Source organism: Nyctereutes procyonoides, unplaced genomic scaffold, assembly GCF_905146905.1.
Source record: "Nyctereutes procyonoides isolate TBG_1078 unplaced genomic scaffold, NYPRO_anot_genome, whole genome shotgun sequence".
NCBI classification, from domain to species: domain Eukaryota; kingdom Metazoa; phylum Chordata; class Mammalia; order Carnivora; family Canidae; genus Nyctereutes; species Nyctereutes procyonoides.
Genome location: NW_026575121.1, coordinates 30,363,991 through 30,380,478, shown reverse-complemented (window position 1 = coordinate 30,380,478; position 16,488 = coordinate 30,363,991). Strand labels below are relative to the sequence as shown.

The 16,488-nt window shown below is 41.3% G+C and overlaps 1 long non-coding RNA gene across 1 annotated transcript; it reads left to right on the top strand.

Annotated features, from left to right (window-relative positions):
* The first annotated feature begins 4,956 nt into the window (after positions 1–4,956).
* Positions 4,957–16,063, top strand: LOC129516410 (uncharacterized). Its single transcript, XR_008665761.1, has 3 exons — positions 4,957–5,111; positions 9,248–9,303; positions 15,337–16,063. It is a non-coding gene; the product is annotated as an uncharacterized LOC129516410 (long non-coding RNA).
* The last annotated feature ends 425 nt before the right edge of the window (positions 16,064–16,488 follow it).

Genomic DNA, 16,488 nt, shown 5'->3' with positions numbered 1-16,488 from the left:
TACTTAAGATCATCTCTGCCTCTCCCTCTGTGCAACCCCCCCACCACATGTGCACATGCACACACAAGCCCTCCCCCAATAAAATAAAATAAAATAAAATAAGATAAGATAAAATAAAATATAAAATAAATAAAATAAAATAAAATAAAATAAAATAAAATAAAATAAAATAAAATAAAATTTCAACCCTGAGGTCATAGGCTAGCATCAGACTGGAAAGCCCCATAAACCACAATTGACACATTCTTGGCTTTCTGGCTTCCTGTTTTAGTTTTTAGTTTTCAGTTTTATTTTTATTTTTGGCCAGTGGAGTTTCCTTATTTTCTTCTAAGCTCCATCATGTCTTTAAGAGAATGTTTGTTATATTTTGTCCAGGATTTTCAGGTGTTTAGAAGTAAAAGGGTTTCAGATTCTCTGGGCTGTCGTATTATAGAATATGTTAACTCTGCCACCAACTCTGTAAAAGTCAACTAATAACGAAGGACAGTTGGAAGAAAGCAGGCAGGGATGAGACCTCCTCCTACCCTAACCCTGCCCCCAGGAGGAAATCACCCTTAAAAAAAGGATTTTACACCACCCTGGAAGGAGCTCTCTACCCTTTCCCACATGATAGATAGATGACAAAAACTGATTGGATGACATATGCAGGGAGAGTTAATCAGATGAAAACAGCCCACCAACAAGCCCATTAAAACCCCTAGGTCTAGGGACACCTGGGTGGCTCAGCGGTTGAGCATCTGCCTTCAGTCCAGGGTGTGATCCAGAGTGGAGTCCTCCATCCGGCTCCCTGCATGGAGCCTGCTTCTCTCTCTGCCTATGTCTCTGCCTCTCTCTTTCTGTGTCTCTCATGAATAAATAAATTAAATCTTTGAAAAAAAACAAAACAAAACAAAAACCCTAGATCTAAACACCAAATTGGCCACCCTTTCAGGTCCCCTCTCATTTTGAGAGCTTTGTACTATCACTTAGTAACTATGGCCAATAGACTTTGCTTTGCTCCCCACCATTTGTCATCTGGTCTACCTCTTAGTTCCTCCAAGCAGCATCAGCATGAGCCATGGGCACTCAAGGAAAAGGAATCCTGTAACACTGAGGCCTCTCACACTATATTGGTGTTGAGAGAAGTTAGTATGCAGGTCTCTAGACTTTCTGACCTATTCATAGGAGGGAGATGTTATGCGTGGTGAAGTATATTTGACTTAAATATAACCAAGTCAATGGTATCGTGAGATAATTTGAACTCCGGCTATTATAAAACAAACAAGTTTTGGATGTACCAAAGGCTAATGATACATGGGAAAGAATAATTAAAAAGCACCTCACTAATTGAGGAAACTGTAATTTATTAAGTCTAGATGACTTAATTCCTACGGTAGTGTTACAGATGCTGTTACCCATCACTAAATTCCCTTAGTGTAGGAATGCTTCCTGGGAAGGCTACACATCCCCTCTTGGCCATAGGACAGGGGTTTGGCTCACTTAGGGGAAGTGCCAGAAAGTGATTTGGGGCCACTTTTATCTCTTTTCTCTTTTTCATGATAATCTTCCAGTGGATTAGAAGCAGGGAACACCTACTGCTGATTTCTATGGATATGTAGAAAAAAAAATCCTTTCTTCTTTTAACCCACTGGGTCTTCAGGCTCTTTGTAAAGCACAGTTGGCCTATCTTGGCTGATCCAGTTACCACAGACCCTCAGGTATGTTGCTGGGTACTGAAGATACAGTGAGCAGAGTAAATGGAGTCTTTCCCTTCATGGAATTTGGGTTCTGATCTAGGGCACAGAGATGAACCAAATAGAAAAATTAACATAGAAGTAAAACTGAGATAAAAGTTTTGAAGGAAACAAATTTTGGGCCAAATTAAAATGCATTTCTTTAAGTGGTGATACCCCGCCTATTTCTAGAAAAACCAGAGGGTATTTACAAAATCAAACACAATGCACAATTTAGACCAGAGATACATTAATATAACAGAGGAACCAATGTGACAGGGCCCACAAGATAAATCAATTAGGGCAGTAGGGCACAATACTTTCTACTTCTCCAGAGCTGGGACAAAAAAGGAAATATTTGAATAATATGATTCTTACTGCTTGACAGCAGGACACAGGCCAACTCTTTGAGGAACTGAAATTTTTCCTGCCCTGAATCAAGAAGCAGTTTATTAACTGGGTCTTCCATGAGACATATTTCACAACTTAATAGGCGTAACTCTAATTTTGTAAAAGTCACAGGGACATTGTCTAAGTGCATGTTCCTTGTATATACCATCTATAAAAACTGAAGAGCAGAAAAGTCCTTTTTTTTTTTTTTTTTTTTTAGGTTCAAGAGTGCTTTAATGGGGAGCGCTCCTGGGCGAGGTTCCATGACGCCGAGAGGTGGCCTGAGTCAGGGAAGTCACGCGAGGTTGGGGACTGTGGGGGTTTTTAAGCCTTCTTGGTTCCGACTCTGGATCCGGGTGGGTCCCTTGCCAAATTAGACAAGGGAACACCATCAGAGCAGAAAAGTCTTGATTAAGGGAAGCCACTTGTGCAAGGAACTTACATAATATGAGCCAGTTTGGTTACTTAGTGCTGTCCTGCCCACTGGAAGCTGGCGAGTGCTCTTGGAGGGACAGCATTACCTGACCCTTGGGCCCTAGATATCAGAGGCCTCCTGGGATCCTTTGGGAAGGGCTGTTTTTAAACTGGTTTATGGTTGGGTCTTTCAAGCTGGACCTTAAATTATGCTATGTGGTGGCAGAAGAACCCATCTCTTTATTTTAGAGGCCAGGAGGAGACAAAATTGCCTACATGTTGTCAACAGTCAGGAGCCTGATTTCTTTCTCTTGTTACCCATCAGTCACACAGAGTCCTGTGGGAGGGGTCAGTATTTTCCTCAAAAAAGAGCATTACATTTCCTCAGGTACCTTAATAGGTTAGTTAAAAGATCAGAATTTAGCATCATAAAGTATACAGAGTATTATCTGGGTCTGAAAAATGTAAGGGCTTTTGTTTTAGCCAAATGAGAACCTGCTGGGCGTGCTGGGCCAGAGGTGGAGCATTAATTGGAGGGATAGTAAACACTTGAGTCTAAATCAGTGCTGATTGTAGGAGAAAAGGCCTGCCACAGTCAAGGTCATTTCACTTCCTCCTTGGAACACTGACTAGACTGTGGGCCCAGGTGACACCCTAGACACGAGCACAGGACATTTGTCAGAGCCTCGTTTGATTTCTATAGCAGGTGCACATCTCCACCCATGAACATGGGTCTGAGAAGTGTATCTTTTGTGGAATTTCTAGAACCAAATATATTTAATGTATTTTTTTTGTTGAATCTCCATCCTGCTGAGTGGCAGAAGCTAAATCTCAGCCCCAGGATCTCCTCCTCCCCCACCATCCTGCATCCTGCAGGGAGTAGGAGAATATTTCTGTTGTCTCAGTGCATCAGCTAGGGGAACATCAGGTATCAGGTATTAGGGCCAGGTTGTCATTGTGCATCTGAGCTGGCTTTGGCAGAGATATCCTTGATCCCTCTGGGCTCAGGTCTCTGGTCCACCTAAGCCTAGGGATCTGTACAACATTTGTGCCTGTCACTAACAAAAACAGTATTATGCACTTAACATTGGTTAAGAGAGTAGATCTCATGTGAAGTAAGTATTCTTAACACACACATACACACACACATACACAACAGGATGCAATGAAACTTTCAGAGGTGATGGATACTTCTATTACCTCAGTTGTGATGGTTTCATGTGTATAGTCATATGTCCAAACTCATCAAATTATATGTGTAAAATATGTGCAGGTTTTTGCATATCAGCTCTACCTTGATAAAGCTGTTTAAAAAAAGAATATAATATGTGACAGATCTAAATGCTTTTTAATATTAACTTATTTCACCATCAGAATAACCCAGTGAGATGGGTACCACCATTCTGCCCATTTTATAGATGAGAGAACCAAGACACACAGAGTAACAGGTAATACTCCATTTCACCCAACTAGTAAGTGCTGGAGTAGTCTGACTTCAAAACCTAAACCCTTAATCCCAGCTGTGTGGCTCTCCTGGTCTCCATGGCTGCTCCTCTTCCTTAGCCACTCCATTTTACCTGGTGCTCCTGGGAGGTCTACCTAGGCTTTCTTTTTCTTATGCTGAATGCTCTCACCAGGGGTCTCTTTTTAGGTCACAGGGTCCCCAGCCAGCAGCAGAGGCAGATGACTTCCAGACCTGTCTCCTGGGTTCATTATGCTTCCCACAGCCTCAGGCTCAAACTTTCAGCTCTCTTAGCTAGCTCTGTCTGGATGTCCCTAGGCACCTACTGCTCTGTATGAAAAAGACTAAATGCATCATTGTCTTTCCCCACGATGAGACTTCTGTGTCCCTCGTGTCTCACTTGAAGCCTGTTCACGCTGGGACACTAGGAGCCACCTCATCCTCTGGTATATCTAATCACCATGTTTGGGGAATTTCCTTGTCCCCTAAACTATTGCTTTGCTAGGGGCCTTAGCATTTCTTACTTTGGCCTCAGAAAAGTCCTCCTAAGTGGACTGTCTGCTTCCAACCTAGTTCTCTGGCATCTTCCTTTAAACCACAAAAGTGTTTTCTCTAAAACACAGTCTTTGTTACGTGTTTGTATAAGTTCTTCAAGGGTTTCCCCATCATTTATATAAGTGTTTCTTAAAAAATGCAGTTATTGGGCACCTGGATGGCTCATTGGTTGAGTGTCTGCCTTTGGCTCAGGCCTTGATCCCAAGGTCCAGGGATCGAATCCCTCTGCCTATGTCTCTGCCTCTCTTTCTGTGTCTCTCATGAATAAATAAATAAAATATTAAAAAAAATAATGTGGTTCTTGGGCAAATGCATCAGCACCACCTGAACATTTGTTAAAATGGAGGATTTCTGGCCCTTTCCCAGACCTATTAAACCTATCGAGGTTTTTTTTGTTTGTTTGTTTTTACTTTTTATTTTTTTGAGAGAGAAGAAGAGAGAGCCCAGGGAGGAGGGGCAGAGGGAGAGGGAGAGAGAATCCTAAGCAGATGCCAGGCTCAGCACAGCAGCTCGCATACCACCTCCAGCTGAAATCAAGAGCTTGCTACTCTACCTACTGTGCCACCAGGCACCCCAGGGTATGTGTACTCTAATGATGCTACCAGGGTGATTCTAATATGCTGCCTGAATGAGATCTAAGTATCCTAAAAGGATGGGAATGTTCTGATTCCTACTCCTGTCTCCAGGCTTATCTCTTATTAATCTCTCTGAGTTCCCCCAAACATCTAACTGCTTTTAGGTTCTCCCCAACCCCAGGACACATAACTCACTTGCCTTTCCTCTGTCGCCACTGCCCAGAGTGCCTTCTCCTTTCTTAGTGGTGTTCACTGCTCCTTGCGTTGCCCTCCTAGGTGTCCTGTCCTCTAGTTATGCATCACCACCCTCTCCCCTCCCCAGGCTCATCACCTGCAGCTCCCCTGTGCTTCCCTAATGCTCCCCTAGTACATCCTCACCCATCCTTAGGGTATCATCCTGGTGTCACATCCCCACCTCCCCTTGTAGCTTGCCCGCATCATGATAGCAGACCCCACCACACACAACACATCTTTCTGTTTCCAGGACTGGACATAGTATTTGATCCACAGCAGATGATCAACAAATATTTGTTGAAGAAACACATGAGTGACTATAAGGCATTACTGCCATGCAACAGAGGGCATTGACAGTTGAGATATCACTGAATCACTACAGATTCTGGTTGGAGGTGTCAAGGAGGTGTCACAGGGGAGGGGACATTTCATTAAGGCCTTATGAGAAAAGAATGAGTAGTTTTCCAGGTGGAGTAAAGAGGAAAGGGCATTGTTGGCAGAGGAAAACTTCAGGAAGACTTGGGCAGCTAGTTGTGGCTGCACAGGGTGGGGTGGCCGAAGGGGAGGTGTAGTCGGGGGTGGGGGCAGTGCCGGGAGGGGAGGGCAGTGGGCAGCAGCGGATGAGCCCAATGAGCTGGATCAGCCCAAGACAGCTCCAGCTCACAGCTAGACCAGGGGGCAGTGTCAACAGTGCCTCCTTAAGGAAGGCTCTGTGTGGCCAGAGGACCCCAACTGAGAAACCTAGGGGAGACAGTGCCACCTACTGTGCCAAATTGGTTCCCCAGGCCTTTGCAGGGGAAGAAGCTAAGTCTCTCATCATCTAGTCAACACAATGGGAGTTTTAAATAGATATGTCTCATAGAATTAGAAGATCCCCACATGTGACATGGAACACATTCAACAAATAATGGGCATTATTCTAACTTGTGATATTTTCTTGCCATCAAGCATGTACCAAAAGGTCCTATATTTTATTATTTTATGGAATGTATCTTACTTGCTTATATGATTTCCCCTTTATCTTTCTTGATATTTTCATCCTAAAGTTATATAAGTATCTGAGGCTTCATTGCTGCATCTCCTTTTAAAAACCTCCATTCACCGTTGAGATTTTTATTTCAATATAACAGCGACATACCAAGAATTATACCACAATTATTGGTAAAGTTAATTGGAACCTAGCTCTCTCAGTATTTCTTGTTTTTGTGTGTGTGTTTTTTTAAAGATTGTATTCATTTATTTGAGAGAGAGAGCAAGAGGGAACATGAGCAGGGGGAGAAGCAGATAGAGAGGCAGACTCTCCACTCATTAGGGAGCCTAATGTGGGGCTCCATCCCAGGATCTGGGATCCTGACCTGAGCTGAAGGCAGACCCTTAACCAACTGAGCCACCCAGGTGCCCCAGTATTTCTTGTAATCCCCAGTTAGAAGTGTTATAGTCTGTATAGTATCTGGCACAGTTCTGAGTGCACTCAGAACTGTGAGTTTCAATTTTCAGAAAGAGCTGTGCTTTCAATTAATTGATCTTGTGATCCACAAATGTTGGACAGTGCTACTTCAATTAAAGGCTGCCTTCTTCCACAATTTCAGAGTTAAGTCCTCAAGACTATTCTGGTTGGAAGAACAGGCAACTGTGCAATTTACTCACTGTCCAAGCCTTTCCACAGAATCAAAAGCCATAGTGGCTCAGAGAAACTCCAGGTGGAGGCACTGGCTCCTCTACGCTCAGACTCCAAAATTTACAAGGAGTCTGAAACCAAGACTTTCAGTCTCATACCAAGACAGGTTGAAACTGCTCTAAAGCCAACCACTTGATCACTTTATTCTTGCATTCCTCCTGCTTTTCCACACAGAGGTGGGCCACATGCTTAACTCAAATTCAGGAAAACTCCCATCAGTTAGCAGTTGAGGAGCATCCCACACTTTGGGGAAGTGTTGTCATGGGAGCTGATGAGGTCACTCAAGGGTGTGATATAGAGCAGTGCTCTTTAAACTTTAGGGAACTTAGAATCACCTGGAGAGCTTGCTAAAACACAGATTAAGGGCCTCATCTCCAAAATTTCAGTAGGACTGTGACAGGGACCATAACTTTGCATTTAGGATTGTAAGATTTAACAAATTAAAAAAAATGCAAGATGCCTAATAAAACTTGAATTTCAGATAAACAACAATTTTTTAAAAGGATAAGTATATCCCCAAAGTACATGAGACATACTCACCCTACATATTTTTTATCATAAAATTTACACTATCTGAAACTCCAGTTGAACTGGGTATCCTTAATTCCATCTGGCAACATAACTTGCATTTCTAACAAGGGCCCTGGGGATGAGGATATTCCTGATTTGGAGGCCACAGTTGGAGCCATAGGTATAGACTAACCTGACTGCAGAGCCCTAGGGAACACCAACATATAACCAACAAAAAAATCTGAGCAGGAATGTAAGCAAGGCAGCAGAATTAGCAGTATTTTCTCGAAACCCAAAGGAGAAAAAACTTTTAAAGACACAAAGTGACCAGCAGAGTCACCTGTCAAAGAGATTTTGGGGGACTCTGATGACTGAAAAAAAGAAATTACATTTGGCAACAAGGAGGCCTTTGGGAATCTTCATCAAAGCATTTTCAGGGCAGTGATGGGGCAAGAGCCAGCTGGCAGTGATCAACAGCAAGGGGTGTCAGGGTGGACATGACTGTTTGCATATGATTACCTGCAGGGCCTTCTTTGTCAAATAGAATAAAGGGGGATGGAGGGGCTTTTGGAGGTATTTTTTATGAAGGGAGATGGTGACTATTTTTTATGGCCTTAGAAGAAGTCAGTATAAGGAACACCTGAGATTTCAGAAGCTATCGAAGAACAAATGGGGCACAGGTCTGAGAGATGGCCAGCTGGGGAAGCAGAATGAAGATGGAAGTTGGGAGAAAAGCAAGGAGGGTAGTGGCATCCCAGCCTGGGGCAGATGTCAGTTTTGGCCCCAAAAGGAGAAAGAGCATCTGCTTTGAGAAATCTCACTGACATTGATGGTTACCATTGCAAAGCAGAAAACCTGTGTGTGTGTGTGTGTGTGTGTGTGTGTGTGTGTGTGTGTGTAGAGGCGTTGAGCACTATTCTAAAACATTTTGTGTGCTTAAATTTTTTTTTTGTGGTAACTTATTCTTTGATCCCTTCTTTCATTTGTTTTCATGGGGCCATTTTCACAATTTCCCCAAATTGTTTTTTCCTTCCTTAGGGCTTGCTTTCTCTTGTGGAAAAAGCCATTTTAATGTGCATTTTGGGGCTTCAGGTTCTGATTTAGTTTGTACCTCATGCATTTCTTTCCAGGACTGTGCTTCACTGGCTGTGCTTTATTGGTGAATGTCCCCACCCGGCCTCACTGCATCGCCTCTGATACTGTCACCCCTACCTTCCCACTGATTTCTGCGTTAACTGTCATGAGCACATGATGAAGGTGTACACGCATGGTGTGTCTTTCCACAATATCAACTTTATTCAATCATAAAGCAAAGTAAAATGACAATTATAACGCAGGTCCAGGGTTCCAAAGTCAAGGACATTTCACCATGTGATTAAACTTGGCTTCTTACACAGCACACAGAGCAGGACAGAAAGCAAGCCACACAACAGTGAAGGTAACAGAAGTTAGTGTACCAAATGCAAAGTCAGTCTGTGGGCGCACAGCTGAGCTCAGGCCTTGGCTGGTCTGGGTCAGCTCTCATCACTTAACTGCTTCTTATGCTCAAGTAGAGAGGATCTTGGTTCTGTTCCGAGATTCATCGGGCAGAGCTTTTGGTGACAGTTGCCTTTATTAAGTGGTCAGACATAGAGGGGTCAGGTCTGAAGAGTCCGACAGTTTGCTGCCAAAATCCTTCCATTTTTAAAGGCATTTAATGGCTTTCCCATCCCTACAGACCTCCTGTACTCCTGCTCGTTACCCATTCTGGGGCATCTGCTGATGCTGGTGCTGGTAAGTATCTCCTAGCTACAGTACTTTACCTGCTTGTGCCGTTGCTTGACACAGGCTCCTGCTTGACATGAGGGATTCCATTTTGCTCTTTACACTAAGTAATAGAACAAATTGGTGTTATACATTCAATAACCCAAATCTGACTATTAAAGCACTGTTTTACTCTATCCTGTTAACATGATAGAGGTCAGAGTTTCTCAAATTGCAGTTTCAGCGGCATCTGCCACAATGTTAGTTGTCAGGGAGCATCTGGAAGCTGAATCCAGGAGTCTTTTCTGAGCCAGAGAGAATCATTTTGAGAAATCCTGGAAGGAATGGGAAGGCTCTGAGGTAGAGCCACTATACTTCCTCTCCTCTACTTTGACTGGCTTACTTTTTCTCTGCTGGGCTCAACATGGACTATGTATCTCTTGGCCCAGAGGACTTGGAGGTTGGTCAATGGAAAAAAAGAACCAGAAACCAGCAAAGGAGAGGGGGTATTCCTGTGAGGTTTCCTGGCAGCTTCTCCAGTACCCTCCACCCCCATGCTTCCTACCTCCGTGAGGAAAGGTTAGGAGGTTTGATGTGAACATACATATCTTATCCTCACTGTTATAAATGTTAACTCCAGAATGCACCCTGCTTTATTCTTTTTCCATTTGCATTTGACTTAACTATGTGTATTTAGCACATTGGAGGTTGATGCTTAATTTTAAAATTGGCTGTATTATCATTTAATAACATTTATTCAGTGTATATTATTTACATTATATTATTAAATTATTATTTAACACATGATATTCATTAAATATTATTTAGTAAATAACATTAATATTACTGGTAATAACATTTATTAAAAGTTATTTAATAAATAGTAAATATTAATATGAATTTAAAATATAAAAATGACTTAATTTTGAAATGCATAATCTGTGTCCACACGTTGAGCCTGTCCTTGTCATGACCAGTGTCCATGGATCTTTCTTTCCTGTAAATGTCTGAGCAGAGAGTTACGCCTGCTGGGGTCAACCACAGTCTAGTGGGCATGAGCAATTTCTGTTCCAGCCCTCTCCCCAGGGGCATTTGGGGAAACCAAATGTCAGAATTACATAAAATCACAAACCAATACTATCACTCACATCCCTCTGCCTTCTTTTTTTTTATTATTTTTATTTATTTTTTTAAAGATTTTATTTATTTATTTATTCATGATCGTCACACAGAGAGAGACAGAGAGGCAGAGACACACCTCTGCCTTCTTTTGTAAGTATCTCGGTGGTGCTTACTTTGAAATGGGTGAACTTCCGCAGACCAGAAATAGAAGGGAGCATGACTTGCCTGGACAGAAAGAGCTGATGATAATTTGATGTCCTTTGTTATCTAGGGAGGTATGATAATGCATTGAATTAACATTTCTGTATTGGATTTTTGAGGCAGTGTGTTTTGCTCTACTGGCAACTCACTATCTGTTGTGAATGAGGTTCCAGGATACAGTTCCAAACTGTGTAATTCTGAGAAAAGAATTTCCAGGATGGGGTTTTTGTGTGCCTCTCTTGTCCCTGGTTAACATAGCCTGCTTATTATAAAGAAGGTGAGAACTTGTCATTCAAATGTCTCAGTGGAATAGATGGAGCACTTGCACATTGATAAATGGTTGAGACTGAATGCTTCCAAACTAATGTTGACCTCAGGGGTGGGGTGGAGGGGACATCAAGTTCTTTAAACCAGAGCAATCTTCCTGTCCATTAAAAATAATTGGAAGTTTATTTACCACTTTCAAGAAATTTTTTCAGTTTCTCTTTCTAACTCATCTAATTTATCTTTGATTCACACCTAGTAAAGCTTACCTGTGTGGGGGACCTGGTACACTCATGGCTAGATTATTCAGGCCAAAACCACAGCCTGATGTTGATACCAGGTTGGGGCACCTGAGAACTGAGACTAGGGTAAAGTTCTTTCTCTTTTCAGCTCAGAAGGACAGGAAGTTGAGATATCTCCATCTCAAAACTGGGTTCAGCAAAGCATGCTATTTTAGTTCTGTAGTTACTTATTATACTTATTTATTTTGTGGAAAGATAGATCAAGGTCATTGAGCTCCATAGATAGGTCAGGTGTAAAGAAATGGAAAGAAAAAAACAATTATATCTGCATCATTGTGTGTCATAGTAATGCATGACATTATAATAATAATATGGTTAATAAAAATTAAACAAAATTTAATAAAACTAAAACATTTGCAAAAATTAGGCACCTATTAAATTGACCAGCGATGTGATGTTTCATTTTCTGAATTTGTTCTTTAGTTTAGAAATAACTAACAATTAAAAAAGAAGAGGCACCCAGCTGGCTCAGTGGGTGAAGTGTGCAGCTCTGTCTCAGGTCCGTGAATTTGAGCCCCACCTTGGGTGTAGACCCTACTTGAAACAAAAAAAGAAAAAAATATTTTAATTTTAAATCACTACCATGAAGTGAAATATTTCATGCATAAGTTAAAATTTGCAGTCACCAAACAAAAACAGTACACCTGAAGTACACCTCACAGTTCGCACTGTTTTGTGCTATTTCAAAATTAACCACAAATAACAACTCTAGGCACTTACACAGAATGAAAGAATTGAAGTAATTCCATTTCTGTTTCTTTTCTGTACTATCATAGTTTACTTGGAATCTGCTGTTTCAATGCAGGTATGTGTGGTTCCACTGGAGCTAGAGACACAAACTGCTTGGAGCAGGGTGGGAGGGAAGTTGGAAGATTCTAAAGCATATGAACTATTCTTGAAATGGATTTCTCATGTGGGAGGAGGTAATAGAGGAGTTCTTTGAATTAATTTCCAAGTAAAATACTGTGTTATTAGAGGATAAGTAATAAAACTGTGCTAATTTGAAATTTCCACATATATGATTATTATTTTTTAAAGATTTTTATTTATCTATTTATTGGAAAGAGAGAGAACTCTGGTGCCTGTGTGCAAGCAAAATCTCGTGAGCTGGGAGAAGGAGGGGGGCAGAGGGAGAGGGAGAAGCAGACTCCCTACTGAGCAGGGAGCCCGATGTAGGGCTCCAACCCAGGATTCTGGGATCGTGACCTGAGCTGAAGGCAGCCACTTAACTGACTAAGCCACCCAGGTACCCCACTTGTATTTTTAAAATTCAACCATAATCACACCAATTATTTAGAATTTAGACCACTAATAAAATGTTTTTCAGGAAGGAATATTCTATCACTGGGTTGTTTAGAATAGCTAAACAATCAGCTGGTGGATGGTGACAATAAAAACCAGGCTGACTTTAAGTTCATTTTATTGCTTTCTGATAACTCCTTTACGGTTAGTACACTTCTTATTGTCAGCACCTGAGGCTAAAGAGATTGAAGTGAACATGTGGCACTTCTAAAAAGTCTGCTTATAGGCAACCAACTCAGGAGGAATACTCTTTCTTGCTCTCTTCCTCATCTCTGCAGTGTGTTAGGTTTGGACTTGATAGGTAGAGCCCTAGCACCTTCTTTCATCTGAGGGGAACTTGAGGATGGAAGCTAGTGATTGGGTAGGGCAGAAAAATTGGGAATCCAGGTCCCTGATTGTCTGGACAATACTAAGGTAGCTCCTGATGAGTCATGCCTTATAGAATCCCCTCTCATTGAATTAGGATAAAACCCATGATGTACTTCTTCTGATCAATGGAATATGGCAAAGGAGATGGGATATCATTCCCATGATTACATTTCATTATATGGCAAGGGTGAAAGAATTTTGTAGATGTAATTAAGGTCCCTAATCAGTTGACCTTGAGTTCATCAGAAGGGAGATTATTCTGGGTAGACTTCCCCTAATCAGATGAATCTCTAAAAGAGGGCCTATGCCTTTCCTGAATTCAGAGACTCCAAGCAGCAGAGACTCTTTTTCTCTGTTGCTGACCTTGAAAAAAGTAATGCTCCAGGAATTTTATAGCCACAAAGTAATGAATTCTGCGAACAATTGAATTCTGAGGGAGCTTGGGAGTGAGTTTCCCTTCTCATCTCCCAGTGAAGATGCAACCTAGCCGACACCTTGATTTCAGCCTTATGAGGCCTCCCAGCTAAGCCAAAGCCAGAATCTTCACTCACAGAAACTGTGAGATAATAAAAATTTGTTTAAAGCTGTTACATTAGTGCTAATTTGTTATGTAGTATAGAACACTAATACATTGATGTCCATGTTGTCACTATAACAGCTCAGGAATGCCTAGCTGACCTCCAGAGTTCTTTTATGTGAGCAAGAATTAAATTTCTCACTTCTTTAAACCATTATAAGTTTAGGTTTTCATCTGTAGGCAGCTGACCCTGACCTTAACTGATTCATGGAGTAATGAAGAAGGGTTTATAGAAGATGAGTCATTTGTGGTTGATCTTAAAAGTGGATACAATTTCAGAAGGTGGAAACTGGGGTGTCTAGAGGTAGAAAATAATTTTCATGTAGCAGAGTGAATAAGGATAAAAAGTAGGTGTTTTGAAGAAATAAAGAATAATTTGGTTTCACTAGATTGAATGAGATGAGGCTAGAAAGGTAGAGTAGAGCCAAATCACAAAGCCAGAAGAGCTTGGAGATAGTTTTTCAAGCCATGGAGAGCATTGGAGATTTTCTGACCAGGGTGGTAGCATGAGCAGAACTATGCCTTATTTTAGAAATGCAGGATGAGTCAGTTCTCTTTAGGTTGCAGAAACATCTCAAAGTAGATTTTGTTTCAAAGAGATTTATGGGAAGAGAAACTGGGGAAGAGAAACAGGAACTTAGAACAGGAGCCAGGGACCTCTGCAACCAGAACAAGACTCATGCCTTAAAGGTTATTTGTCTTGATATTTGACATCATTCTCTGCTGTAAGAAGCTTCTTGTGACTGGAGCACTACCCCTTAGAGTTGTCCACCTAGGAGACAGAGGGACTTCCCTTCCAACTCTGGTTGAATATATCTCTGCTGGAAGCTGCACTTTGAATGGACAACCTTGGAATAATCCCAAAGGCAAAGGGGCAGGATATGATGATTGGCCTGTGTGTGTGTGTCTGTGTGTGTGTGGTGCCTGCTACTAGAAAAATGAGCCTGGGAATCAAAACAAAATGGTTATGTAAGTGCAATTTGAATTTCACAATTCTCTTTTCCTATCAGGGTCTCAAGGACAAATGATATACTCATGATTATACTCTACCAGGGGAGTAAAATTTGAGTTGAATTTATATTTAATTTATTTAGGTATAAAGGTATGCACAAATGATTACTTATAATTTTACCAATGATTTCTCCATACCTCACTCAATGACAACCAATGTCAACCAACGAATTAAAATTAATTTTCATCAGAAAAGTTTTTAATGCTCAATTATTAATTTATTGTATGTCCAAAGGGGATAACATACTGTGTTATGCTTATCCATCACTGAAAGGAAAGAGAATTTCAGAATAGATATTTAAATGTACTTGCAGGGCATCTGGGTGGCTCAGTCAGTTGAGTGTCTGACTATTTGGCTCAGGTCATAATCTCAGGCCCTGTGTTGGGCTACACAATCAGTGAGGCGTCTGCTTGAGGATTCTCTCCCTCTGCCCCTCAAATAAGGAAATAAATCTTTATTTTTTTAAAAGGATTTTATTTATTTGCTTGAGAGAGAGAGAGAGAGAGAGAGAGCAAGTGAGCACATGCATACACACAGAGGGAGAGAGAGAAGCAGACTCCCTGCTGAGCAGGGAGCCCAATGTGGGGCTCAATTCTAGGACCTCAGGATCATGACCTGAGCTGAAATCAAGAATTGGATGCTTAACTGACTGAGCCACCCAGGCACCCCAAGAAAGAAATCTTTTTTGAAAATGTACTTTTAGTTTCTTTGAATAATCTCAGTTAAATGCTTACTCATTGCTTAAGAAGCAATATTCTTTTGCTCAAATGTACTAGTAGATAATTGTTAAATAAAAACTGAAGTCATCTAAAAAGTGCACTATTTTAATTTGCACCTTTTTTCTAACTTCCTTTAAGGTACCTGTAATATGTTTGGAAAATTTAAGATCTTTTCTCTTTTTTTTTTTTTTTAAGTAAGCTTCATGCCCAGTGTGGGACTTGAACTCATGGCCCTGAGATTAAGACCTGACCTAAGATCAAGAGCCTGACATGTAACTGACTGAGCAACCCAGGCACCCTTAGGGTCTTTTTTCTAAATTCTTGGATATATTGATCATACTTAGGTTTTATCTGGAAATATTCAAGCATATAAAGTAGACTCAAATATTTAATTGATATGATGATAAACATCCATCTGAGGAATCAAAGCGGCCAGCATTTAAAATGCCTGAAATAGTGAGAATGGGGAAAATTAATAAGGCAGGAAACAACAAATGTTGGAGAGGATGTGGAGAAAAGGGAACCCTCTTACACTGTTGGTGGGAATGTGAACTGGTGCAGCCACTCTGGAAAACTGTGTGGAGGTTCCTCAAAGAATTAAAAATAGACCTGCCCTACGACCCAGCAATTGCACTGTTAGGGATTTACCCCGAAGATTCAGATGCAATGAAACACCGGGACACCTGCACCCCGATGTTTCTAGCAGCCATGTCCACAATAGCCAAACTGTGGAAGGAGCCTCGGTGCCCATTGAAAGATGAATGGATAAAGAAGATGTGGTTTATGTATACAATGGAATATTACTCAGCCATTAGAAACAACAAATACCCACCATTTGCTTCAACGTGGATGGAACTGGAGGGTATTATGCTGAGTGAAGTAAGTCAATCGGAGAAGGACAAACAGTGTATGTTCTCACTCATTTGGGGAATATGAATAATAGTGAAGGGGAATATAAGGGAAGGGAGAAGAAATGTGTGGGAGATATCAGAAAGGGACACAGAACATAAAGACTTCTAACTCTGGGAAATGAACTAGGGGTGGTGGAAGGGGAGGAGGGCGGGGGGTGGGGGTGAATGGGTGACGGGCACGGAGGGGGACACTTGACGGGATGAGCACTGGGTGTTATTCTGTATGTTGGTAAATTGAACACCAATAAAAATTAATTTATAATAAAAAAAAATAAAATAAAATGCCTGAAATACAAAATGCATTTTCCAAAATGTGGCTGAACGACTTTATGGAACACTTTCTGGTCAGCTACTTGGTGGGTGCATCTGACACTTTTTACCACTAGGTGCTACTCTTCCTCCATCACATATGCATCTCCAGTCTCAAAAGCAAGGT